Source organism: Pelobates fuscus, chromosome 1 (assembly GCF_036172605.1).
Source record: "Pelobates fuscus isolate aPelFus1 chromosome 1, aPelFus1.pri, whole genome shotgun sequence".
NCBI lineage: Eukaryota > Metazoa > Chordata > Amphibia > Anura > Pelobatidae > Pelobates > Pelobates fuscus.
Window position 1 is genome coordinate 414960223 of NC_086317.1, and position 27951 is coordinate 414988173.

A 27951-nucleotide genomic window follows, 5' to 3' on the forward strand; every position below is an offset into this window, starting at 1 on the left:
TTCCTTGAGTGTAAGAGGGTATTGACCACTGCTTCTGAAAGGCCTAATTGTTGAAGTCTTTCTTTTTCAAGACCCACACCCCCAATTTGAGGCGTTCCGGATGAGGATGGGATATTGGACCCTGCGTTAGCAGATCCTTCAGAACAGGCAGGGGCCGAGGCTGTTCCTGGCTCAACGTTGACAGTAGGGGAAACCACGGCCTTCGAGGCCAAATCGGGATTACGGCAATAACCTTCTTCCCTTCTGCCCAAACTTTTCTCAGGAACCTGGGTATCATGGGTAGGGGAGGGAACGCATACCCCAGATCGAACGACCAAGGAAGAGATAGAGCATCCTGGCCCAGTGCCTGACTCTCTGGGTGGAGGGAGAAGTAATTCTGCACCTGGCGATTCCTGAACGAGGCCATCAGGGTCGATCTGGGGCATGCCCCACCGATGGGTGATCCAAGCGAAAACTGACTGGTGAAGTTTCCATTTTCCCGGAAGGATTTCTGTTCTGCTGAGAAAATCCGCCCCTACGTTCTCCGAGCCTGGGAGATAGATAGCCTTCAGTCCCTGGAGATAGGTCATGGTCATTTCCATTAGAGGAGCTAGCTCTTTTAAGAGCTGCTTGCTCCTTGTGCCTCCCTGGTTGTTTACATATGAGGCCACCGCTCGGTTGTCCGTCTTGATCAACACCCAGGAATTCCTGATCTTCGGAAGGAACACCTGAATGGCCTTGGAAATAGCTCGCAGTTCTCTTAGGTTCGAGTGGAGCCGACTTTCTTCTCGAGTCCACCACCCCTGAGTCCATGAGGAATCGAGGTGGGCACCCCAACCAGAAGAACTGGCATCCGTCGTAATAACGGTCCACGGAGGCTCTTCCAAGGGAAAGCCCTTTGCTAGGTTCTTCCCGTTCTTCCACCAGTACAACCCTCTTCTTACTGGCAGTGGCAGAGATATTTTCTGATCCCAATCCGTTTTTTCTCTGTCGAACTGGAGAAGGAAACAACTCTGTACAGGGCGAAACTTCCATTGGGCCCACTTCACCAAACCTATCGTAGACGTTAAAGAACCCAGGAGACTCATGACTTCCCTTGCCGAGGCCCTTTCGAGAACCTGGAGCTTCTTGACTTGTATCTTCATGACCCTCTCTGGAGACAAAAACACATGGGCAGAAATGGTATTTATCACTGCTCCGAGGAACACGATGGTCTGAGATGGAATCAGGGAGCTTTTATCTATGTTGAGAAGCCACCCGTGATCTTGCAGGATGTTCATTGCCATTAATGTATGATGCTCCACTATTCTTTGTGAAGGCCCTATGATGAGTATGTCGTCCAGGTAATGGAATATCTCGATACCTCTCATCCTTATGACGGCAATCAAAGAGACAAGGACCTTCGAGAAAGTCCTTGGCGCTAAGCTGAGACCAAACGGAAGCCCTCGGAACTGGAAATGTCTTCCTAAAGCCCAGAACCGAAGGAACTGCATGTGATTGCTGTTTACAGGGATTTGGTAGTAGGCGTCTTTTAAGTCTATGGAGGTCATCCAATCTCCTGGTTTTACGCACTTTAGGATAGTCTGTAAGGATTCCATTTTGAATGTCCTTACGTCTAGAAAGGCGTTCACTCCTTTCAGGTTCAGGATGAGACGCCACTTTCCCTGGGGCTTTGGGGCCAAAAACACAGTGGAATACATCCCCTGGAACCTTTCGTGAGTAGGGACTTCCTCCAACACCTTCTGTTCCAGCAGAGTGGAAATGCAAGTCCTCATGGCCCTTCGTTTGACACCTTCTGACACTTTTGATTTTCTGAAATGGGCAGCATGTGGACGAGAGGAAAATTCTATCCTGTAGCCTTCTTTTATGATTGAGGTGACCCACTCGTCTGTGACATTTGCGGCCCATACCGGGTAAAAGAACTGCAGTCTTCCACCCACCGTACCCGGATGGGCCCGAGGACCTTCAGAAGGTCTTCCCGGAGGTTGTGGCACCTCTACCTCTGGAAGCCTTATTGGAAGAGGAGTGAGAGAAGGACTTCCACGAAGAGTTCCTGGAATACTCCCTTCCGGGCTTGTAGCTTCTACTGTCCCGAAAGGACCGATCCTTAAATCGCCTGGTTTTCCAGGAGGAGGAAAAACTCTTTCTGCTGACTTGTGGAAGAAACGCTTTTTTCCCATCAGCTGCTTTCTGAATGGCATCCTCCAGAATCTTACCAAACAGGAGGTCCCCCTGGAACGGGAGACCACACAAGGACGCTTTGGAGGCATAGTCCGCCCCCCAGGAATGAAGCCATAAGGCCCTTCTGGAGGCCACAGATAGGGCCATACCTTTGGCAATCATGCGAGTGATGTCCAGGGAGGCTTCAGAGCAAAATTCAGTAGCAAGGCTCAAATCCTTGAGACTTTCCAGGAGATGTTCTCTACGGACACCTTGACCAATATCTTCCTCCAAATTAGCGAGCCAAACTCTTAAGGCCCTGGAGAGAGTGGTCAGCGCCACTGCCGGATGAAGGGCGGAGCCTAGCGCCAGATAGGCTTTAATTAGGTCACCATCCATACGCTTTTACATAGGTTCTCTCAAGTATGCCATGGAGTCTATAGGAAGCGTGGTCTTTTTAGCCATATGGATCACTGCGGCATCAACCTTGGGAACCGAATTCCAAAGGCAGCAGTCCATGGCAGAATAAGGATAAGTCCTTGTGAATTTGTTTTTCAAGGTGGACTTCCTCTCCGGCTTATTCCATTCCTGAAGGACCATGTCCCTTATAGAGGAATGTACTGGGAACGTTGGTCTATTAGGTTTCAAGTCCTCAAAAAAACTGTCAGCCTCTCTCAATTCAGATTTTTCTTCCGTGAGGCTAAGAGTGTCTCTGAGGAGGGTAATAAGTCGATCTATAGATTTAGAGTCCAGAGACCTGGAGGCATAGTCAGCCTCCTCCTCCCCCTCATCAGAGACCTCCCACAGGTCAGGATCCTCCTCAGAGCTGGAAGACTGAGGTTCCGCTCTGCGTCTCTTAGGAGGGCCACCACATCCCGTGGTAGACTTAAAGCCCTCAGCAATTGCACGGGAAATCCAAAGCTTAAGGTCGTCCTGCGGTGAAGTCTTACTGGGGACATTAGCCGCTTCCGACAAGCATTCCCTGCAGAGGTTCCTTCCAGGTGGAGCAGGTGATGAGCACTTAATGCATTTATTGGACTTTTCCCTTGAATTCCTCGCTGGGGAATCCAGATGCTTGCTGGGGCTGAAATAAAGCCATATATGACATATATTACAGGCTTAGTTTGGCACTCTTTTTAACAACCCCCCCAATAGAAAAAAATGAATGGCTCACCTATGTTTTCTAGAGAGGGATCTTGCAGAGGCAGAGGGGGAATCCATACTACAAAGGAGAACCAAAGGGAAATTCAACACACAATACCCAACCAAAGGTCAGAGCAGGCTGACCAGCAGAGAGAGAAAAAAATAAAATAAACACTCAAACCTTAAACAAGAATTATCAGGAATCCTACCTTATAATGACACAAAAATTCCTCCAGGCAGCCAAGAAACAGCAAATGATGAACTGCAGAGAAGCCAGGAACGAGATCGCTCGAACAGCTGATGCAGAGCACAATCAGACTGTCAGAATCTGCCAGGTTAAATAGAGCCGGGGAAAACCATCCGGTCCGCGCATGCGCAGACCGCTGGAACGCACGCCGTGCGTTCCAAACGCTCGCGGCCAATGAAAATCACTTCCGGGTTCGCCGGATCCGGCCGCGAGCACCAGCCTGTCTGCTGGAACGCAAACTGTGTCCCAGCCTGCGATGCCCGAACCCCCAGGAAGCCACAGGCAGTCGGGGAAGAGCCCCATGGGCCAGAAGGCATAACCACAAATCCTGGAGACCCCACAGGGAACCAGACAACACACCAAACCACAGGTAGGACCACTCCAGGACCCCATAGTATGGATTCAAAGAACTGCCAGAAATAGGCGTGGGGGGGATTTTGGACCCCAATTAAGAGGGGCAAGCTGATAACAAGGGGAATTTTTAAGGAAGACCAACCCCATCAGACAAACAGAAAACCAGTGTCTCCCTCAGAACACCTAAATCCCACGCAGCGGTTCAGTACTTACACGGAACCTGACCCAGTTAGTCCTGCTCATGCAGGCTGTTTACTGGGGCCTTCAAATGAAGAGAGGCTGAACTTCATTTGGAACGAACCCACGACAAACGCAGGAAGGTGGCCATAAAATAAAAAGTCCTGTAGAACTTGCTAAGGACAGGAAAAAAGACTGTGGTGTAAGGGGAGGAGGGACTCTTTATACCTATCAGTCTAATTAATTAATTAATCTAATTAATTCCTGTCCTGTGACTGCTAAGGGAGGAGCTACCCATAAGTGATGCTGCCATGATTAGCCAGGAATGTAAAATTCTTTTCACCATTCTTCACAATTTCAGTTTACTGAATAACCCTGACAAGATGTCTTTCTAGAACACTGCCTGCAGAGGGCAGACACATTCCACATGGAATTCACCAAAAGAAAATGGGAATATGGAGTTCACTGTAAAAAAATGGGAATAAAGTTTTTTTGTGTGTGTTTTTTCCTTCCTGAGTATAGACAAAGGTGTCTAAACTATTATTCTATGCTGTTTGCTTGGTCACTGCAATATAGACGAGAGTACATTCTGCAGTGCATGTGATATGGTAGACAGTATCAGAACAGTAATAAGAAGCTCCTATACTATGGTATGAACAGCTGCGTACGTCTCAGCCAAGTGCTGTTGTTGCCATGATATTGGCAGGAGCACTGTTTGTTACAGTTGTTTCCATGTTTTGGAAATACTGCCTTTTCTCCGAGACAGAACAGACACGTGGGAATTCAGCTACCAGTAAGCTGGATATTTTTAGGCACGATTCCTTTTCAACTAACATTAGACTGGAAGTTGCTCACACTTCCACGAAAGAAAGGAAATTAGATTATAGGATTTTTTTTATGCATTAATGATTAATTCCATCCTTACATATCAGACCATACAACTGCAGTTTAAATTGGGAATATGCACTAAAAGTTAGCTATGGGTTGCATATTAAAACAAAATTACACCAGGGAGCAAAACTAGGATAGCAGGACAGGAGCCTGAGAATGTGGCGGTACTGGGGTATCACACTTTATGAGAAGCTTAACCTCCCATTTCTTTTGTTCTCAGCTCCTAAGAGGAAATCTGCCATATAAAACCTTTTGTTTTCGTTCACCTTTACTGCAATCACTTTCTGTTCACAGACTATTCTGTCAATACACATTCAATTCAGTGTTACTTTGAAAAGAATGCAATCTACCATAACTTTTTGGTGTCATTTCACCCTACTTGCTGTAGATTGTAAGTACTTCTGAGCAGAGCTCTTTCTACCATTTGCTTCTTCAACCCCAAATTGTTGAATTTTCTTGCATATATGGTCAAAACCTTTGCCCAGTCCTGCCAGAAAGGCTAAATACAGATTAGGGAACAGCACACAAAAAAATATACAGTCGAAATTTTACAAGGTTTCTTTTATCACCTATCTTAGCAAACAAATATGGGGATTCAGTTACACCATATGGCCATATTGTGTTAAGCCCATCACTATGTCACAGTAACCCCAACATCAGTGAGTCCTACACGAATATTAACTTGGGTGATTAACAGGTTAACTGCGATTATACATAAAAGGGACACTATAGTCATTTAGACCACTTCAGCTCAATGAAGTGGTCTGGGTGCCAGGTCCCCCAGGTTTTAACCCTTCAGATGTAAACATAGCAGTTTCAGAGAAACTGTCATTGTTTACATAGCAGGGTTAATCCATCCTCTAGTGGCTGTCTACCTGACAGCCGCTAGAGGGGCTCAAATCGCATTGAGCAAGCAGAACGTCCATAGGAAAGCATTGAGAAATGTTTTCCTATGGGCGTTTTTAATGCGCGCGCGGCTTGGCCGCGCATACACATTCAGGTCCACTCGGGAGCTGACGTCGGCAGGGGAGGAGAGGTCACCAGCGCCGAGGGAGCCCGGCGCTGGATAAAGGTAAGTGGCTGAAAGGGTTTTAACCCCTTCAACCCAGCAGGAGGGGAGCCCTGAGGGTGGGGGGAACCCTAAGGATTATATAATGTCAAGAAAGCGTGTTTGTTTTCCGGACACTATAGTAGTCCTTTAACTCCACCTATCTCCAATAAGCATGGTTTTCCCGCCTTCACCTACAGGGGTCGCTCTGGACCTATTTATACCGTTGCAGCTCCCTTTACCTGTCCGTCATACCCTCACAGAACTTAGCCCCGCCCCCACATCGCTGTCCTCCTCCTCCTCCTCCTCCTCGCGGCCCCGCCCCAATCCGATGACAGTCAGCTGGCAGTTTCGTACGTCACGAGACAGGCGCGTGCCCCGCCCCGGTTGTTCTCGCGAGACCGGACTCTCGGGGCGCCCGCGCGCTGCTGACGGTTGCTGGCTGAGGCGAGCGGCACGGGAAGGAGACGGCGGGGACGGGAAGCCGGTAAAAGGTACTAGACAGCGCAGACACCTCACCCACGGTACTCTCAGGCACTCCCGCCCGTGCCAACCCACCACACCCTGAATACCCCAGAGGGAGAGAGAGGGCCCAAGTTAGGGGCGCCGCCCCCTTCCAAGGAAAGGAAGACTGAGTAATCGGATGGCCAATAGCGAGCGGCGCCTGGGTGACTGACAGGAATGCCAGCTAATCACACGAAGCCGGGAGGCGGGACACACTGAGTAACCCACCCGAGTTAGTGATAGTGCTACAGGTAGAGAGCCCGAGTCAGACAGCCTGCTACTGACACCCATCACTGGCAGCCAGCATGGCCACACACACACACTGGCAGCCAGCACTGACACCCATCACTGGCAGCCAGCACGGCCACACACACTGACTCCCATCACTGGCAGCCAGCACGGCCACACACACTGTCCCAGCCTGTGACCTGACCGGTCTGTCAGATCTCACCCAGCGTGTTACAATGCTGTCTTCGTGCTGGTTACTGCCTGTCTGTCCCAGACTGTCTGCCTCTCCCCAGACCTGTCCCTTACAATTCTCAGCCCACACTGTCTGCCATCCTGAACTTTAGGAATCTGCCTGTCCTATGTGCCTCCGCTTAGACTGCGTCCAGATATCTGTCTATTCATCCCCAACACCCCCTCAGCCCAGGCTATCTGCCCTGTCCCAACTCCCCCCTCCCCAGACTGGGCCTGTGTGCCCCCCGGTCCCCACATTGACCCCTCCCCAGACTGGGCTTGTGTGCCCCGGTCCCCACATTGACCCCTCCACAGACTGGGCCTGTGTGCCCCACATTGACCCCTCCACAGACTGGGCCTGTGTGCCCCACATTGACCCCTCCACAGACTGGGCCTGTGTGCCCCACATTGACCCCTCCACAGTCTGGGCCTGTGTGCCCCACATTGACCCCTCCACAGACTGGGCCTGTGTGCCCCACATTGGCCGCTCCACAGTCTGGGCCTGTGTGCCCCACATTGGCCGCTCCACAGTCTGGGCCTGTGTGCCCCACATTGGCCGCTCCACAGTCTGGGCCTGTGTGCCCCACATTGGCCGCTCCACAGTCTGGGCCTGTGTGCCCCACATTGGCCGCTCCACAGTCTGGGCCTGTGTGCCCCACATTGGCCGCTCCACAGTCTGGGCCTGTGTGCCCCACATTGGCCGCTCCACAGTCTGGGCCTGTGTGCCCCACATTGGCCGCTCCACAGTCTGGGCCTGTGTGCCCCACATTGGCCGCTCCACAGTCTGGGCCTGTGTGCCCCACATTGGCCGCTCCACAGTCTGGGCCTGTGTGCCCCACATTGGCCGCTCCACAGTCTGGGCCTGTGTGCCCCACATTGGCCGCTCCACAGTCTGGGCCTGTGTGCCCCACATTGGCCGCTCCACAGTCTGGGCCTGTGTGCCCCACATTGGCCGCTCCACAGTCTGGGCCTGTGTGCCCCACATTGGCCGCTCCACAGTCTGGGCCTGTGTGCCCCACATTGGCCGCTCCACAGTCTGGGCCTGTGTGCCCCACATTGGCCGCTCCACAGTCTGGGCCTGTGTGCCCCACATTGGCCGCTCCACAGTCTGGGCCTGTGTGCCCCACATTGGCCGCTCCACAGTCTGGGCCTGTGTGCCCCACATTGGCCGCTCCACAGTCTGGGCCTGTGTGCCCCACATTGGCCGCTCCACAGTCTGGGCCTGTGTGCCCCACATTGGCCGCTCCACAGTCTGGGCCTGTGTGCCCCACATTGGCCGCTCCACAGTCTGGGCCTGTGTGCCCCACATTGGCCGCTCCACAGTCTGGGCCTGTGTGCCCCACATTGGCCGCTCCACAGTCTGGGCCTGTGTGCCCCACATTGGCCGCTCCACAGTCTGGGCCTGTGTGCCCCACATTGGCCGCTCCACAGTCTGGGCCTGTGTGCCCCACATTGGCCGCTCCACAGTCTGGGCCTGTGTGCCCCACATTGGCCGCTCCACAGTCTGGGCCTGTGTGCCCCACATTGGCCGCTCCACAGTCTGGGCCTGTGTGCCCCACATTGGCCGCTCCACAGTCTGGGCCTGTGTGCCCCACATTGGCCGCTCCACAGTCTGGGCCTGTGTGCCCCACATTGGCCGCTCCACAGTCTGGGCCTGTGTGCCCCACATTGGCCGCTCCACAGTCTGGGCCTGTGTGCCCCACATTGGCCGCTCCACAGTCTGGGCCTGTGTGCCCCACATTGGCCGCTCCACAGTCTGGGCCTGTGTGCCCCACATTGGCCGCTCCACAGTCTGGGCCTGTGTGCCCCACATTGGCCGCTCCACAGTCTGGGCCTGTGTGCCCCACATTGGCCGCTCCACAGTCTGGGCCTGTGTGCCCCACATTGGCCGCTCCACAGTCTGGGCCTGTGTGCCCCACATTGGCCGCTCCACAGACTGGGCCTGTGTGCCCCACATTGGCCGCTCCACAGACTGGGCCTGTGTGCCCCACATTGGCCGCTCCACAGACTGGGCCTGTGTGCCCCACATTGGCCGCTCCACAGACTGGGCCTGTGTGCCCCACATTGGCCGCTCCACAGACTGGGCCTGTGTGCCCCACATTGGCCGCTCCACAGACTGGGCCTGTGTGCCCCACATTGGCCGCTCCACAGACTGGGCCTGTGTGCCCCACATTGGCCGCTCCACAGACTGGGCCTGTGTGCCCCACATTGGCCGCTCCACAGACTGGGCCTGTGTGCCCCACATTGGCCGCTCCACAGACTGGGCCTGTGTGCCCCACATTGGCCGCTCCACAGACTGGGCCTGTGTGCCCCACATTGGCCGCTCCACAGACTGGGCCTGTGTGCCCCACATTGGCCGCTCCACAGACTGGGCCTGTGTGCCCCACATTGGCCGCTCCACAGACTGGGCCTGTGTGCCCCACATTGGCCGCTCCACAGACTGGGCCTGTGTGCCCCACATTGGCCGCTCCACAGACTGGGCCTGTGTGCCCCACATTGGCCGCTCCACAGACTGGGCCTGTGTGCCCCACATTGGCCGCTCCACAGACTGGGCCTGTGTGCCCCCGCGTCCCCACATTGACTGGGCCCCCCCCCCCCCCGGCATCACACATTGACCCCACCACAGACTTGGTATGTGTGGCCCCCCCATCCCCACATTGACCTCTCCACATTGACCACACCTGCCTCTCCAAGCGCAGACTGTCTGCCATAATGCCCTCCAGCCCATGCTGCCTGCCTGTCACAGTGCTCCCTCCACCCAAGCTGTCTCCATGTGCGTCTATCTCACACTTTTTACCGCTCATCATTCAGTCAGCCCCCAACCATATTACCTGTCCCTTTGGCTGTATGCCTACTACAACATATTTCCACTGATTGTCACCACAAAATTTCATCTTTATAAGCAAATCACAATAAAATTACAGCTTTGCAACTTTAACTTTGTCCGAGGTTAAGTTTTTTTGTTTTTGTTTTTTTTTGTATTGTGGCCTCGATTGTTTCTAGTGGCTGCAGTTATTCCCTAAATTTTACAATCCTGGTTTTCACTTCAATGTGATTAACTAGTTACAAGCAATGTTATCTGTGTGTGTGTGTATATCACAATTTTCCTGTACCTGTCACATATAGTAGCTGTCACTCTCATTTCAATGCCCTTCCATCCTTATCGTTTTAAAAAATTTTTTTTAATAGATCTATTTTAAGAGTATAATATAAACAATAACCTAAATGCCGCAAATGTAAGCTTTTAAGTCTAGTAAATGTATTTAATGTTGACGTCAGGATTTTTTTTGCCTATGTATCTTCCATTTATATATTAAAAAGTAATTCCTCTTGTCTAAAAAGAATAACATAGGTGGCAAAATCTACATAACACTGTGCACCTTCACTAGATAGCTTGTTAGTGAGGATTTCCAGAATGTCATTCATTACTGGTGAGTTGGTTATTTCAGGAAATAAGAGAAGTTATACTAGTTGGCAAGTTTATGCTGGTTTGTTGGCTTGCAGAGGAGCTTCATACATGTCTTATTTTTTCCCTCCCTCCTCTTTTATGAACAAATCAGTTATGGTCTCTAAGAGCAAAAACAATGTTATGTACTGATAGACAAGCTATGACTTCTGTTGCTGTGCAGGTATATAACTATTTTTGAAAATGCAGTTGTAGTTAACTTAAGGACTGAGCCAAATGTACTCGTTTTGATCAAAATAAAAGTAAACAAAACTTGGAATTTGTCTACATGTCTGTTCAACCGTAATTCACCTCTTTTATATTCACCCAGCACATACTTGAAAACGAGAGAAATCTCAATGTATCTTTCCTGGTAAAATATTTTATAAATAAAAAGTGCACCTACACTTATTATATATCATTTTATTCAGGATAAATAGGGCTTTCATTTAACACCATATTTAGCTATGAAACATAATTTAATATGAATAAAATATTAAAATATGGGAGAAATTAAGTTTTTTTTAGTTCATGACATTTTAACGGTGAATATCATAATACTGTTAGCTTTTAACTTTTTTGCATTTTTCACACTCAAACGACACTTACACAGACAATATATTTGTTGTGATACATTTTACGGTTTTGAAACACTAATAATTGTGTCCAGCGAAGTCTCTGGAGTATGACAGTACCCCTCATGCACAGGTTTTATGGTGTTTTCAAAAGTTAAAGTCAAATATAAGGTTTGTGTTTCAGTTTTTTCCACATTGAAATTCGCCAGATTGGTTATGTTGCCTTCGAGACCATATTGCTAGCCCAGGAATGGGAATTACCCTCATGATGGCATACCATTTGCAATAGTAGATAACCCAAGCTATTGCAAATGTGGTATGTCCAGTCTTTTTTAGTAGCCACTTAGTCACAAACACTGGCCAAAGTTAGCATTAATATTTGTGTGTGAAAAATGCAAAAAAACAATTTTGAACGCCAATTTTGGCCAGTGTTTGTGATTAAGTGGTTACTAAGAAAGACTGGACATACCCTATTTGCAATACATTGGGTTGTCCCTTTGCAAATGGTATGCCATCATGCGGGTAATTCTCATTCCTGGGCTACCGTACGGTCTCAAAGGCAACATAACCAATCTGGCGAATTTCAATGTGGAAAAAACTGAAACACAAACCTTATATTTGACTTTAACTTTTGAAAACACCATAAAACCTGTGCATGAGGGGTACTGTCATACTCCAGAGACTTCGCTGGACACAATTATTAGTGTTTCAAAACCGTAAAATGTATCACAACAAATATATTGTCTGTGTAAGTGTCGTTTGAGTGTGAAAAATGCAAAAAAGTCACTTTCGCTGATATCTTTGTTGTAATACATTTTACTGTTTTGAAACACTAATATGTGTTCAGAAAAGTTTCCGGAGTATAACAGTACCCATCATGTACAGGTTTTATGGTGTCCTGAAAAGTTACAGGGTTAAATATAGTGCTAGCAAATTTAAATTTTTTTTGACTTTCTGCCTGGGTTATCAGGCAGGTCCCGCAAACTGTAATTAATAAAATGACTTAATTATGTAAAAATATTACATATATATGTAGAATTTATTTTCATTTTTAATGTATTAAGATATATAGAATATAAAATATATAATCATTCTACGTGTATTTTGATAATATACAATATATTATTAAATACACATTATGTGTATATGTGTATGTGTATATGTGTATATATATGTGTGTGTGTGTGTGTATATTAGGGATCGACCGATATTGATTTTTTAGAGCCGATACCGATATTCTGTGAACTTTCAGGCCGATAGCCGATATAATTTGCCGATATTCTGTACATTTACCATTTTGGAAAATAAAAAACTATTTCTAAAGGTAAATGCACAAAATATACATGCCACGTGTAGTGGATGCAGTGTGTTTAGACAGGGGAGCTGTGTGTGTGTGTGTGTAGTGGATGCAGTGTGTGTGTGTAGTGTGTATATAGTGGATGCAGTGTGTGTGTAGTGTGTATATAATGAAAGCAGTGTATTTGTCTAGTGTGTATATAATGAAAGCAGTGTGTATTTGTCTAGTGTGTATATAATGAAAGCAGTGTGTATTTGTCTAGTGTGTATATAATGAAAGCAGTGTGCATTTGTCTAGTGTGTATATAATGAAAGCAGTGTGCATTTGTCTAGTGTGTATATAATGAAAGCAGTGTGCATTTGTCTAGTGTGTATATAATGAAAGCAGTGTGTATTTGTCTAGTGTGTATATAATGAAAGCAGTGTGTATTTGTCTAGTGTGTATATAATGAAAGCAGTGTGTATTTGTCTAGTGTGTATATAATGAAAGCAGTGTGTATTTGTCTAGTGTGTATATAATGAAAGCAGTGTGTATTTGTCTAGTGTGTATATAATGAAAGCAGTGTGTATTTGTCTAGTGTGTATATAATGAAAGCAGTGTGTATTTGTCTAGTGTGTATATAATGAAAGCAGTGTGTATTTGTCTAGTGTGTATATAATGAAAGCAGTGTGTATTTGTCTAGTGTGTATATAATGAAAGCAGTGTGTATTTGTCTAGTGTGTATATAATGAAAGCAGTGTGTATTTGTCTAGTGTGTATATAATGAAAGCAGTGTGTATTTGTCTAGTGTGTATATAATGAAAGCAGTGTGTATTTGTCTAGTGTGTGGGTAGTGTGTGTAAAGTGAATGCTGTATATACTAAATGCAAAGTGTGTGTGTGTTTGTGTAGTGTGTGTATATAAGGAATGCAGAGTGTGTGTATTTGTGTAGTGTGTGTATAGTGAATGTAGTGTGTTTATATAATGCAGAGTGTGTGTGTTTGTATAGTGTGTGTATATAATGCAGTGTGTGTGTAGTGTGCATTATATAAACACACTACACAAACACAAACTGAATTATATAAACACACTACACAAACACACTGTGTATATAATGCAGTGTGTTTGTGTAATGTTTATATAATGCAGTGTGTTTGTGTAGTGTTTATATAATGCAGTGTGTTTGTGTAGTGTTTATATAATGCAGTGTGTTTGTGTAGTGTTTATATAATGCAGTGTGTTTGTGTAGTGTTTATATAATGCAGTGTGTTTGCATAGTGTGTGTATATAATGCAGTGTGTTTGTATAGTGTGTGTGTGTATAATGCAGTGTGTTTGTATAGTGTGTGTGTATATAATGCAGTGTGTTTGTATAGTGTGTGTGTATATAATGCAGTGTGTTTGTATAGTGTGTGTGTATATAATGCAGTGTTTGTATAGTGTGTGTGTATATAATGCAGTGTTTGTATAGTGTGTGTGTATATAATGCAGTGTGTTTGTATAGTGTGTGTGTGTATATAATGCAGTGTTTGTATAGTGTGTGTGTGTATATAATGCAGTGTGTTTGTATATAATGCAGTGTGTTTGTATAGTGTGTGTATATAATGCAGTGTGTTTGTATAGTGTGTGTATATAATTCAGTGTGTTTGTATAGTGTGTGTGTATATAATTCAGTGTGTTTGTATAGTGTGTGTATATAATTCAGTGTGTTTGTATAGTGTGTGTATATAATGCAGTGTGTGTGTATATAATGCAGTGTGTTTGTATAGTGTGTGTGTATATAATGCAGTGTGTGTTTGTATAGTGTGTGTGTATATAATGCAGTGTGTGTTTGTATAGTGTGTGTGTATATAATGTAGTGTTTGTATAGTGTGTGTGTTTGTATAGTGTGTGTATATAATGCAGTGTGTGTTTGTATAGTGTGTGTATATAATGCAGTGTGTGTTTGTATAGTGTGTGTATATAATGCAGTGTGTGTTTGTATAGTGTGTGTATATAATGCAGTGTGTGTTTGTATAGTGTGTGTATATAATGCAGTGTGTGTTTGTATAGTGTGTGTGTATATAATGCAGTGTGTGTTTGTATAGTGTGTGTGTATATAATGCAGTGTGTGTTTGTATAGTGTGTGTGTATATAATGCAGTGTGTGTTTGTATAGTGTGTGTGTATATAATGCAGTGTGTGTTTGTATAGTGTGTGTGTGTGTATATAATGCAGTGTGTTTGTATAGTGTGCATTATATACACACACTATACAAACACACTGCATTATATATACACACACACTATACAAACACACTGAATTATATACACAGTGTGTTTGTGTCGTGTATGTGTATAATAATACAGTGTATGTGTGAGGGGGCATTTTTTATTAAAAAATTTTTTTTATATATTAAATTATTTTTTTTTATATATTTAATTATTATTAGTTATTTTTTGTTGTCCCCCCTCCCTGCTTGTTGCCTTGCCAGGGAGGGGGGGTATGTTAATCCCTGGTGGTCCAGTGGCATTGGCTGAGCTGTCAGAGCTGGCCGCGGGTCTCGCGAGATTTACACTGGGGAGCTGGAGGAGCTGCTGGGAGGTGAGTAAACGCTTGCTGCCCGCCCCTCCAGGACCGCCGGGCTTGTAATGAGCCTGGCGGTCCTGGGAGGTATTATCGGCAATATCGGTATCCCTATTGGCCGATACCGATATTGCCGAAAATACCGAATATCGGCCGATTATATCGGTAAAACCGATAATCGGTCAATCCCTAGTGTATATATGTGTGTATATGTATGTGTATATATGTATGTGTGTGTGTGTATATATATATATAATGTGTGTGTGTATATATATATATATAACTTGCAAATTGACAGTGCTGTTTTAAACCTCTCAAGTAACGTAATTAATCAACAAACGTTTTTTTTTTGTTTTTTTTTTGTACATAGTTTTTCATCAAGTGCTTTCTTGCACGTTAGGTGCCTGGAGTTTCCCTTGAATGATTCACATTTTACTCTCTGCATTTTTGGTGGTGTTGGCGATAAACCTTTGAGTCCTGTAAGGTTTATAGAAGTACAATCTTGTGTGTTTGTGTCTTGTAAGTGTTTCTGGCTGTAGTTCAAAGCAGATTCTTGTTACACAAGTAATAATTCTATTTGCTTTGTAGCAGAATGTAAAATGTATTTTTATCTATGAAATGTGAAGCTATCAGACTGTTTTATAATGCACATAATGCATTTTTGAGTGTCATTCTCTGTGTGATAATGTTATGAGTACTTAAGCTTTCCTTTGTTTATACAAATATATTTATAACAATTCCCTGTATCCTCTGCCATTCCTAGGGCATGCATGTAAAACCACTCAGTACATCTTAGACTGGTGTTGACTCTCGGGATCGTGTGAGAATCAACACAGAGTATCTGTGATGCCTTGCAGGAGAAAAGTATTTACCAAGATGCTTGACTAAAGCTCCAGCCTATGTTAGCTTTTGTCAACCTGTAGGTTATATACAAGGAAGAGTAGTTCTGGGCAGACATTTAGGACACGCCAATGACAAAAAATTGCTGTGTAATCTTTTTTTATGTGATGCTCAGTTATTGCATGGTTTGTGTTTTTTTTTTTTTTTTTTCTTCTCTCTTTTCTTTCTTTGAAATATGTAGTGACTTTCATTAAAATCCAGTTCAAACGTGGCACAACCAGGGAAAATTACTGCATTTGAGCAGATAAAGCAAATCGTTTTTCTGCTCTGTACATACTTACAGGTGCAGAGGGCAGTGTTTATGACAGAGAGAAAAAAAATGAAAGCCCTCATTTACATAATAAAGGTAAATACAGCAGAGTATATTTCTACATTTAAAGGACCACTAAATCATCCAGGCCACTTAATCTTAGTGAAGTAACCTGGGTGCAGTAGTTCTGTCAATTTAACCATTTCACGAAACACTGCCATTATACAGAATCTGCACTATTTACCTTGAAGGTACACATCCAGTATCTGTTACATTGACAGCAACTGGAGGCACTTCTGCTGCACTTACTGAATAAAACAGTAATGTGCTTTCCTGTGGTGAAGCTTGGCTGCTCCAGCGGCACTTGATGAGCATGAGCATGAGTGTCAGGTCCCCAAATGCTCCTCTATGAAGAGCATTGGATTGGATCATGCCTGAGGTGGCCATACCTTCTAAATGACTTTGTGGGAGGAGTGGAGTTGAGCTGAAAATAGGTAAGAGAAAAACTTTTATGGGAAACATGGGTGGAGGTGCAGGGAAAAGGACATATATAACTAGGAGCAGAGGCACTAAAGAGTTGGGAATACACGTTTATATTCCTAGCACTTTAGTGTTCTCATAATTTCATTTAATCTTTGAACTGCAGTTATATTTTCAATATTCAAGAGGAAACTGCAGTCTTGCAATTAATGAATTGGGACTTTAACAGCACACACTTTTGCAAAATGTGAAAAAACAAAAACCCCTCAAAACATACACCCAGCGGTTCTCCTGTTCTCTTCCACTTCCAGAGATAGTAAGACAGCTAAAAAACCATATACAACTGTATGTTTCTCTATAATAGCTAGACATTGTTCAGTTCTCTTCTGGCTTTCAGGATATTTTAAGGTGGTGTTGGTGTGTCATTTTAGTATGTGTGAAGGGGTCACATCTGTATTCAAAATTTTCATTAGCCATTTGCAAATAGAAATTCATCCCTGGTGACTGTGACATGGACTCATCAGACTTGAAATGTCGAGAAACATTTAACGCCTGGCTAGTAGCTCAGGATTTGACATTTTAATCCCCGATACATAATCCTTTAATATCATGCTATCTTCTGGCAACAAAAATCGTGCCATGTCAGTGACTTTATTTATTATTTATTTATTATTGCCATTTATATAGCGCCAACAGATTCCGTAGCGCTTTACAATATTATGAGAGGGGGATTTAACTATAAATAGGACAATTACAAATAAACTTACAGGAACAATAGGTTGAAGAGGACCCTGCTCAAACGAGCTTACATTCTATAGGAGGTGGGGTGTAAAACACATTAGGACAGGAATTTACAATCAAATAAGGTGGGCTGCCCTTTAGGAGAGGGCAAGAGACAGGTATGTGAGGTAAGGGTTAGTCTTGGAGGCCATAAGCTTTCCTAAAGAGATGGGTTTTAAGGCACTTCTTAAAAGATGCAAGACTAGGGGAGAGTCTGATGGCGGTAGGCAGGCTATTCCATAGGAAGGGAGCCGCCCGCGAGAAGTCCTGCAAGCGCGAGTTGGCCGTACGAGTGCGGACAACGGACAGGAGGTGGTCACGGGCTTTGACATCTTTAAAACATGGATAACAGACTGGTATTTCAATTAAATGGATGTGTCCTCGTTCACTTGAACAAGCTGTTCAAGCATGTGTAAAAGTGCTGCACTTCCCCCCCCCCCCTCTTCATTTTAAAGGGACACTACATGTTAATGTAGTGGTTTTAGTGCAAAGACTCTGTTCCTGCAGTCTGACAAATGTAAGCATTGTGGATTGTCAAAAAACAGCAATGTTTACATTTGTCACTAAGGATGCCTCTTGTGGCTGTCAGTATTTGAAAGCCTTCGCATTAGGTGTCACAATTCTTTCCATAGAGAACCAGTGGATTCAGCACTTGCCTATGAGAAGCATCAAGTTAACTGAGCCATGCCACTTGCGCACGTGCCAATTAGGTTGTGAAAGGGAAGGATTGAACCTAGTATTGCCTGGACAGCTGATCTCACTGGGTTATTGTTAAATTTACTGTTTGTTTTTTCTAAGGCATGGTTTGTTTGATTTTGCGCATGGTCTTTCCTCCCGTTTAAATGTGTATTCCTGACTCTATAGTGTTAAAAACACTATTTAGCCCCTTGCCCCCTTTATAGGATAAACACTCCTTTTATTTTCTATAGCAGGGGTAGGCAACTTTTTAGCAGCACTGTGCCGATTATAGGATTGTGATGTCCCGTAGCGTGCCGGTCCTATTTTTTTTTTAATTGAGGCGTGTATGTTGCTGTATTCTGCTTGTTATTTATACTGTAATTGCTTTGTATCATTGTATTTGTGTGTATATGAGCTATTAGATTGAATTTGTTCATAAGGTAGTTTATGGTATTGTGTATAATACATATAAATGTGGGCTGTGTATGAGGGCTGCTTGTGGAATTGTGTGTATGGATATGTCACATTGTGTGTTTGGTAGTGTGTGTGGGCTGTTTGGGGTGCTGCATGTGGGGTTGTGTGCATGTATGTGGATTGTTAGCGGGTTATGTTTGTTCGGATTGTGTGTATGTTTGTGTGTGGGCTGTTCGCATTTGTATGAGGGGAGGGTTATTCTGCATTTCTGTGTATATCTAGCAGTGTGGGTGGCTTCCCTGGGTTCCAGTGGGGACCAGGCTGGCTAGGTACAGGGTCAAGGACAGGAGCAGTAACAGCAGCTGCAGGCTGCTCTACTACAGTGTGGATTCCTATTCACAAGTGCTGGGAGGAAGTGATCTGAGATCACTTACTCTATGTGCTGCAATGCATAAATTGAGTATTGTCCTTCACCACATTTTCGTATTGGCAGATATCTGAAGTTTCACTGGGACTTCTGATAGGCCAGAGCCTGTTTGGCTCTTGCAGCCTTGAGTGCCGTGCAAAGACACCTTGAGTGCTGTGCATGGCACTAGTGCCGTAAGTTGCCTACTCCTGTTCTATAGGAAAGCATTGTATTGGCTGAGAGAGTTTGATATATCCTAATCTCATATCATTTTTGAGAGTGCATTCATAACGTATTATCTAATACTGGTAAATTGACAAAGGACCGTATATCAATTGTATATCAATAGAAATTGAAGCCTAGCCGACTTGAATAATATCTATAGTTCGGATATTTTGTCCTGAAAATCCCAGATATGTGAATAATTCACTGTATACAATGTATTTTCCAGTACTATTGGGAAATTGATAAAGGATCTGCAAGTTTTAGGTCAAATAGAAATTGACGTGTAGCATTTGAAGAATATCTACTATTTGGCTATTTTGTCTTGCACTTCCCAAATGAGTGAATAACTCCCATATAGTTATTTTACTGTAATTCTCAGTATACAAGGATCCAACAAATATCAGCGTCAAGACGCCATGGTGGCGAATAGGAATATTGTCTTGGAATTGCTTGGGTGTTGCTGACATTGCGATGCTAACGGGCCCTCTGTGACATTTGGAACACAGGGGCTGAAGACTTGGCTGTTTGGTCACCTTAGGGCCCCACCACCAGGCTCTGAAAAGGCAATGTTTACATTAAAAAGCTTGCAGGGACAGGCAGTAGACACACATAAAGCTGTCCCTTTCAGATATGTTATTTTTGTCATTGAAAATAAAGCTCTGTTGGATAAAAAAAATAAAAAAATCCTATCCTAACTTTTTTAGATTGCACCTAGATTCAAAGCAAATTGGTGTGCAATATTTATTTTTACAGGACTGCTTATCAGCCACTCACATGGCTGCAAGTTAATTAGTTCATGAAATAACAAAGGATGCAATTTTTTGCCATTCTAATACAAATGTCTTGGCTGCTATTAGCTTGTTTATCTGTTTCATTCATGTTGAATTCATCTTTTTGCCATTGCTGATCTACAGCTGTTGGTGGGATTTTTTCACAGCACTCTTATTAAAAAGTCGTGGTTGAGAACATTCAGCTCTTTTCAAGTCTATGCTGCTTCTGAAAATCTGTTCAGAGGCAAAAGTCTATATAATTCTTTTTTTTTTCTGCATAATGCATTACCAAAAGTGTTGTTGGCTCAAGCCTGGCACTACATTCTTTTTTTCCCATTTATACTGCTCATGACTTATAATTTCAGGTAAAAAGTGGCCCTTAAGATGTTTTAATTTGGCTTCATTAAAGAGACAAAGTAAGAATGAAAATCACTACATCTTAATGTAGTGATTTTGGTTCATGGATGCTTTCCCTCTTTTTGAGAAATGATAGTGTTTACAAATGGCAAAACATGTCTCTAGTGGTTCTTCTTCCTTCATGATGAACTCCCACTGCAGAGAAGGGAGGTTTCCTTGTTCCTTCACTCCAGTAAATACTATTTCAGTGTTTTACTGGGGTGAATAAAGCAGTGGAGGTAAGTTTAAAAACCAAAAACAAACTTCCCTCCTCGGTATGCTGTGCTGCTGCAACTCTGACACCAGTGTCTGCCAAAATTGTGGAAGTGACAGTTCCTGTTTGATTTTTTGAATATGTTTACTTTGGTATCCTCACGCACAGCAAGATGCTGCTGAATCCAGCTAATGCCAATCGTAGAGAAACAGTGGATTGACTCCTTTGAGAAATGGCAGATTACAATGATTACTCTGCATGCATCATGTGTCCCCAATACTTCATTGTGAGTCAAAGTCTTAACTGAAGGAGGATCAGGCTGCAGCAAAAAAATTTGTCCCTACACTGGAAGCAAAATTAAGTTTAGGAGGCAATTCTCGAAGTGTGTGTGTGGGTGTGTGTGTCAGATTGACACTATAGTGTAAATCCCTCTTGTGCTGCCAAAACAACTCTGATGCATGGAATCCAGAAGAACATGTTCTGTGGTATCTGGCACCAAGATATTGGAAGTAGATAATTTAAATCTTTAAAGTTTTAAGGTGTAGGGTCTTGTTGTTCCAGGACATCCCACCGATGCTTGATTGCATTGAGATCTGGGGAATTTGGAGGCCAAGTCAACACCTTGAACTGTTATGTAACTCAAATTGTTCCTGAACACATTTTGCAGTGTGCATTAGCCTAATGACAGAGGCCACTGCCTTCAGAGAAGTACTTTCATCACTTGTGGTATCGGTATGCAGTCGTTAGTACATAGCAACCCACAAGACTTGACGATTTGGAGATGCTCTGACCCAGTTGTCTAGCCATCATTACTTGGCCCTTGTCACTTTTCACTTGCCTCTTTTTTGCTTCCAACACCTAAATTCAAGATCTAACTGTTCACTTGCTGCATTAATATATCTCTTCCCTTGACAGGTGCCATTGTTACAATGTAATCAATGTTATTCACTTCGCTGGTCAGTGGTTTTAACCCCTTAAGGACTGAGCCAATTGTACAAGTTGTGATCAAAACAAAACCTTGAATTTGCACTATGTCACTTCAGGCGTAATGCACCTCTTTCATATTATATACACCCACACTTATCATATATCAGTTTGTTCAGGAGAAACAGGGCTTTCATGTCACATCAAATATTTGTATATTATACATAATTTAATATGAATAAAATATTTTTAAAAAAGAGAAATTAAATATTTTTTGGTATTTTAACTGTGCATGTCACAATACTGTTACCTGTTACTGCAATAACGTACACATATTTGTATTCAGCGATGTCTCACGGGTAAAACAGTACTCCCAATGTACAGGTATTATGGTGTTTTGGCAAGTTACAGGGTCAAATATAGCACATTACATTTTTCAGTTTATACACATTGAAATTTGCCAGACTGGTTATGTTGCCTTTGAGACCAAATGGTAGCCCAGGAATGAAAAATTACCCCCATGATTTCATACCATTTGCAGAAGTAGACAACCCCAAGGTATTCTAAATGGGGCATGTCCAGTCTTTTCTAGTAGCCACTTAGTCACAAACACTGGTCAAAATTGGCGTTCAAATTATTTTTGTTTTAATGCTAACTTTGGCCAAATACCTTGTGTTGTCTACTATTGCAAATGATATGCCATCATGAGGGTAATTCTCATTCCTGGGCTACCATATGGTCTCAAAGGCAACATAACCAATCGTGCAAATTTCAATATGCATATGCCCACCCAGAATCCTTCGCGGTAGTAACATCACCGGAAATTTGTGATTTTCTGTGGGAAAAGCAAGTCTTATGGTACTTTTTATTTAATTTAAAAACAGTTTTTATGACTTTTACTAACTTTTTTTACAGGCATGAGGGGGACAGCCTGAGAGCTCAAGTAGTCCCCCTCCAGGCACTGCATAAGCCGGCTATTCAAGGCCATGTGATCACGATCACATGGCCGGGGGAGGGGGGGGGGGGTCAGATTAGGCAGAGGGGGTCTGTCTGCACTCCCAGGCAGAGACCAGGATCGCAATCTCCGTCGGAGGAATGGTGGGGGCTCGGTAAGTACAAAGGATGGCGGGAACGCTCTATGCCGCCTGGCGACATTTAGGACCGCCTAATAAAGGACGACATAGAACTCCAGCCGTCCTTTAGGGGTTAATGTTGTGGCTGATGAGTGTATTTTGTATTAATTGGCCCCATCAGCACCCTTATAACATGCATATTTAGGTGCAGCCTTTTTGGTTTTGCACACACATCTTGAATACAATAGTCTTTTGTACCTTTTACCAATATTTCAGCTACGGTATGGGTGTTGGCCAAAATTTGATAACGCAAAAAAAAAAAAAACATAATCGTAGTAACACTCTGGAATTGTTGAAATCTTTACTGCAGCTGGGGCATTTATTTTGAAAAGGAATTTCTATTTCCTCTGTAAAAGAATTGGTGAAAGACTGTATTCTGTATGGCGTTGAAATGTGCATTTCATTAACAACAAATCTGTAAACTGATAAAAAATGTAAAGCTGTAAATTTCTCCTAGATCTTTTTTTTTATTTTTTTATTTTATTTAAAAACACCTAATCCAGGCGAAAATAATGGGGGTTTAGTTGCAGTATATGATCATACATTGCATAAGCCTGCCACATGGACAGTAGGCTGTTAGAGTAAGACCTGCCAAAGCTGGGGTACACTGACGTTGTTGCAGGCTTATACAATGTATGATCATATATTGTAACTAAACCCCATTATTTTTGCCTAGATTAGGTATTTAAATTTGTTTTTTTTTTTTGTTTTTTTTTACAAACTAGTAAAATCTGTGTGCTATGAAGTTGCCGTTTAGTGGATAAGTGCGGTGTATCTTGTGTATTAACTCTCTTGAGCCAAGCCCTAATCTAAGCTTCTGCTTAGAAGCTTCTGGGTCTCTGGGATGGCACACAGCGATACCTAGGTAAAAAAAATCAAACCATAAATTATATGGTACTTCTAGTAGATGGCCACAACTGCAAACTATAGTGGTTATGGTGCTTGGAGTGTTTTAATAAAGCCCACAAACTAAAGAAAGAGGAAGACGTTTTTTTCTTCTTCATATTTTCCATAATGTGGTGTGCAGCTGTTTTTTTTTTTTCTAGGATTTTTAATATTCATGCCCTATATTTAAAGGACCACTATAGGCACCCACACCACTTCAGTTCGATGAAGTGGTCTGGGTGCCAGGTCCATCTAGGGTTAACCCTGCAGCTTGTAAACATAGAGGTTTCAGAGAAACTGCTATGTTTACATTAGGGTTAATCCAGCCTCTAGTGGCTGTCTCACTGACAGCCACTAGAGGCGCTTCTGTGCTTCTCACTGTGAAAATCACAGTGAGAAGACGCTGCCGTCCATAGGAAAGCATTGAGAAATGCTTTCCTATGGACTGATTGAATGCGCGCGTGGCTCTTGCCGTGCATGCGCATTCAGCGCTGACGTTGGAAGAGGGAGGAGATTTCCCCAGCGCAGAGGGAGCCCGGCACTGGAGAAATGTAAGTGTTTAACCCCTTAACCCCTCTTGAGCCCGGCGGGAGTGGGACCCTGAGGGTGGGAGGGACCCAAAGACCCTATAGTGCCAGGAAGAAGAGTTTGATTTCCTGGCACTATAGTAGTGGTCCTTTAACAAACACATATTGTGTAGAAATTAATTTCACTGTGTTTACTCCTTTCATTATCATCATTATTGCCATTTATATAGCGCCAACAGATTCTGCAGCCCTTTACAATATTATGAGAGGGGGAATTTAACTATTTATCATTTATTTATAAAATATTTTACCACGATGGATACATTGAAATTTCTCTCGTTTTCAAGTATGTCCTGGGTTATATAAATTATTATTATATAAATAGGACAACTACAAGAAAACTTACAGGAACGATAGGTTGAAGAGCACCCTGCTCAAACGAGCTTACAGTCTATAGGAGGTGGGGTATAAAACACATTAGGACAGGAAATAGCAATCAAATAAGGTGGGAGTGAAGCAGAGATGCCCTTTAGGATAGAGCAAGATACAGGTATGTAAGGTAGAGGTTACTCTGGGAGGCCATAAGCTTTCCTAAAGAGATGGGCTTTAAGGCACTTTTTAAAAGATGCAAGACTAGGGGAGAGTCTGAGGACAGTTGGCAGGCTATTCCAGAGGAAGGGAGCCATCCGCGGGAAGTCTTGCAAGTGTGAGTTGGCCGTACGGGTCCAAGCAACGGACCGGAGAAGGTCACGGGCAGAGCGGATAGACCGAGAAGGGGCATACCTATGGATCTGTGAAGAGATATAAAAAGTGCTAGAATTGTTCAGTGCTTTATGGGTATGGGTTAGCACTTTGAATTGAATTCTATAGGATACAAGAAGCCAGTGTAAGGAATGACAGAGGGGTGAGGTATGAGAGGACCAACTAGAGAGGAAAATCAGTCTAGCAGCAGCATTCATTACAGACTATAGCGGGGCAATACAGCTTTTTGGAAGACCAATTAGGAGAGGATTACAATAATCCATGCAAGAGCATGGACAAGCTCCTTGGTAGCATCTTGCGTAAGAAAGGGGCGGATGCGGGCTATGTTTTTAAGATGGAATCTACAGGATTTGGCAACATGACAGTGCGCTTGCAAGGATGGACTTATGTGGATAAAACTAACTTGAAGGGAGTTTGAAGAAGGAGAGCATGATCAACGGTGTCAAAGGTAGCAGAGAGGTCAATAATAATTATTATGGAGTAGTGGCCTTTGGATTTAGCTGCGATTAGGTCGTTAGTAACTTTGATAACAGCAGTCTCAGTGGAGTGAAGGGGTTGGAAGCCAGATTGAAGAGTACCTTAATCTTGGGTTCCTGGCAATAATTGTTATGAGTTCTGACATTAAAAATGTCTCTGCACCCATCAGTCAGCATTGAGACTCCCCTAAAACTTGCTTCAAATGTTTTCACTGAGGTGGGGTAATCAATGTCCAGACAGGAACATACTAAGTTAATGAGGAGGAACTGTATGCTAGAGATTTGCCAGGAGCTGCATTAGTGTTGTACTGTCTCGCATGTGAAACAGTACAACACTAATGTCTGTGGAGGATCCCTGCAGGTCCATGGGAGTCTCCATTGATAGATACCTGAATCCCACAGCTGTTGCTTGTGGCAACTGCTGACATTGAACAAAAGTTGTTGGTGGAGATCCGCCTTTTGTTAATGAGGCTTGTCCATGAGACAAAGAAGTCCTACTTTGTCTTATGGTATCTTTGTATTGTGCTGGAATTTCAGTGAAATTCCAACACAGTCCTGATCAGTATGTTATAAAGAATCTTTCTTTATAAAATACTGAAAAGTCATAGATCCGCTTTAATATAATTTTAAAATAAAAGGAGCATCATATGAAAAAAGGTTTGCAAGAGATATGTGACTTTAAATGTTCTCCTTTTAGCAGCATTTTTAGCTGTTTAACTTGTTTCTGTGACACTGATTTTACATTAAAAATGCATCTCTTTTTGCTGGTTCGTTAAGAACTGTTGTTCACAAAGTATAGTTATTTTGTTAAGGGGAAGAAAAGGGGGGGAAAAAGCTTGTCTTTGAATTAGCAATTCGCACTCTAAGGGACTTTGGAAAGAGGATAGCCTAGTGGCCTGGCATGGCTTCCTTTAGAGGTCAGTAAACAGTATTTATGCTTCCATTCGTCAAAGGCATTGGAGCCGTATTTTGTTTTGTTATATTGGCTCTAGTGTTTAACTCCTAGAGAAAGGCGAAACGCGCGTTGAGCTCTGTACCGCGACCACTTGGTCATTACTTGGCTAAGGCATCTGTTAGCTGTTACTAGTAAGAGAGGTTTCAGCAACACTTTTAGGACTCAGGATCTTTAGCTTGCTGGCTTCATATTAGGACTTGGGATTTTCAGTCTGTTACTCTCTAGGTTCGCTTTGGTCGTTATCTGTAGCCATCACAGCATTTTATGGTTACATTTAAGAAATGGGATCCTATTTTTGGTAATACAATATGGGGGATATAGGCTATATCTTATAGACCTTTTTATACCCATATATTTACGTTTTTGGTACTATAGCATTACGGGCTATTTATTCTGACAAATTTTATCGCAGATAAATATATACTACCATTTTCGCCCCAAATTTTTCAACCCCCCCCATTTTTTTCTCTTCTGATTTCGATTAGCTACTCAGCTATTGTTTATAATGGGGATATTTACTTAGTTGGCAAAGTGATTTAGCTTTCCTCTCTCTCCAATACATCAAATAGCCACTTTGGTTCACTGAGATATTGTTACAAATTATATAACTATATCTTATACTATCTATCTCAGAAATAAACAGTTTCATTGCAAAGGTGTACTCAACATCCAGCACACAACAGATGATTCCTATCTATCTATATTTTATTCTTTCACTGTCTATACACATTTTCACTGTTTCTTTATCATTATTTTTTCGTTCCCTAAGAGGGATTACCGTATATACTCGAGTATAAGCCGAGTTTTTCACCACATTTTTTGTGCTGAAAAACCCCAACTCGGCTTATACTCGAGTCAATAGTCTGTATTATGGCAATTTGCATTGCCATAATACAGACAGGGGGCTGTGGGGGCTGTCAGAGAGTTTACTTACCTGTCCTGCAGCTCCTGTCAGCTCTCTCCTCCTCCGCGCCGTCCGTTCAGCACCTCGGTCCGCTCCCAGTGTAAATCTCGCGAGAGCCGCGGCTCTCGCGAGACTTACAGTGTGAGCTGACAGAAGAGCTGAACGGACGGCGCGGAGGAGGAGAGAGCTGACAGGAGCTGCAGGACAGGTAAGTAAACTCTCTGACAGCCCCCCTCTCCCCCCCACTGAACTACCAATGCTGGACCACCACGGAAGGAGAGCCCCCCTCCCTGCCATATATCAAGCAGGGAGGGGGGGGACGGGAAAAAATATTAATAATAATAATTAAATAATAAAAAAATTATAATAATGAAATTAAATAAAAAACAATAATAAATAATAATAAAAAAGTAAAATAATAAAAAAAAATAAAAAATTACCCACCCCCCACCAAGGCTCTGCAACACACACACACACACACACACACACACACACACACACACACACACACACACACACACACACACACTGCACTCATACACACACTACTCGAGTATATACAGTAAATTAAATTTTATTATTTTCAATATATTTCATTTAAATTCTATACTGGCAACTTGCTGCCATAAATTAAAGAACAATTCGTATTTGGGGTATAGGGACTGATAATTGGGAGGATTTCGGTATAATCCCTGTTCAGTCTCTTTCTCTTTCTTTATATTATATTATATTATAGGGTTATGCCCTTATACCCCGCAACCCCACCAACTCCATTGTAGGATTCTTTTTTGGTCTTTCACTGGATGTTTTTGTCATTTTTCTAACCCTAATGTAAACATAGCAGTTAAGCTGAAGAAGTGGTCTGGGTGGCTATAGTGGTCCTTTAATATTTTCATTACTGTACGTTTTTTATTTTTTGCTTGGTTTGTTATAAATACACAGTAACTTTTGTTTACTTGATACTAGAGCTGCTAAATAAGAAATAAGTTATTAAAATAAGGGCAATTTTGCCCAAATGCCGTTTTCAATCTTTATTTTTTGGGGTGTTTTT

The 27951-nt window shown here is 43.5% G+C and overlaps 1 protein-coding gene across 2 annotated transcripts in view; it reads left to right on the top strand.

Annotated features, from left to right (window-relative positions):
• Positions 1 to 6381: 6381 nt before the first annotated feature.
• LOC134569647 (cyclic AMP-dependent transcription factor ATF-7-like) overlaps positions 6382 to 27951 on the top strand; it is a 96369-nt gene continuing 74799 nt past the window's right edge. For both annotated transcript variants that reach the window (XM_063428447.1, XM_063428448.1), the window contains exon 1: positions 6382 to 6493. The gene's annotated coding sequence lies outside the window, so the exon portion shown is untranslated. The remainder of the gene's footprint in view (positions 6494 to 27951) is intronic.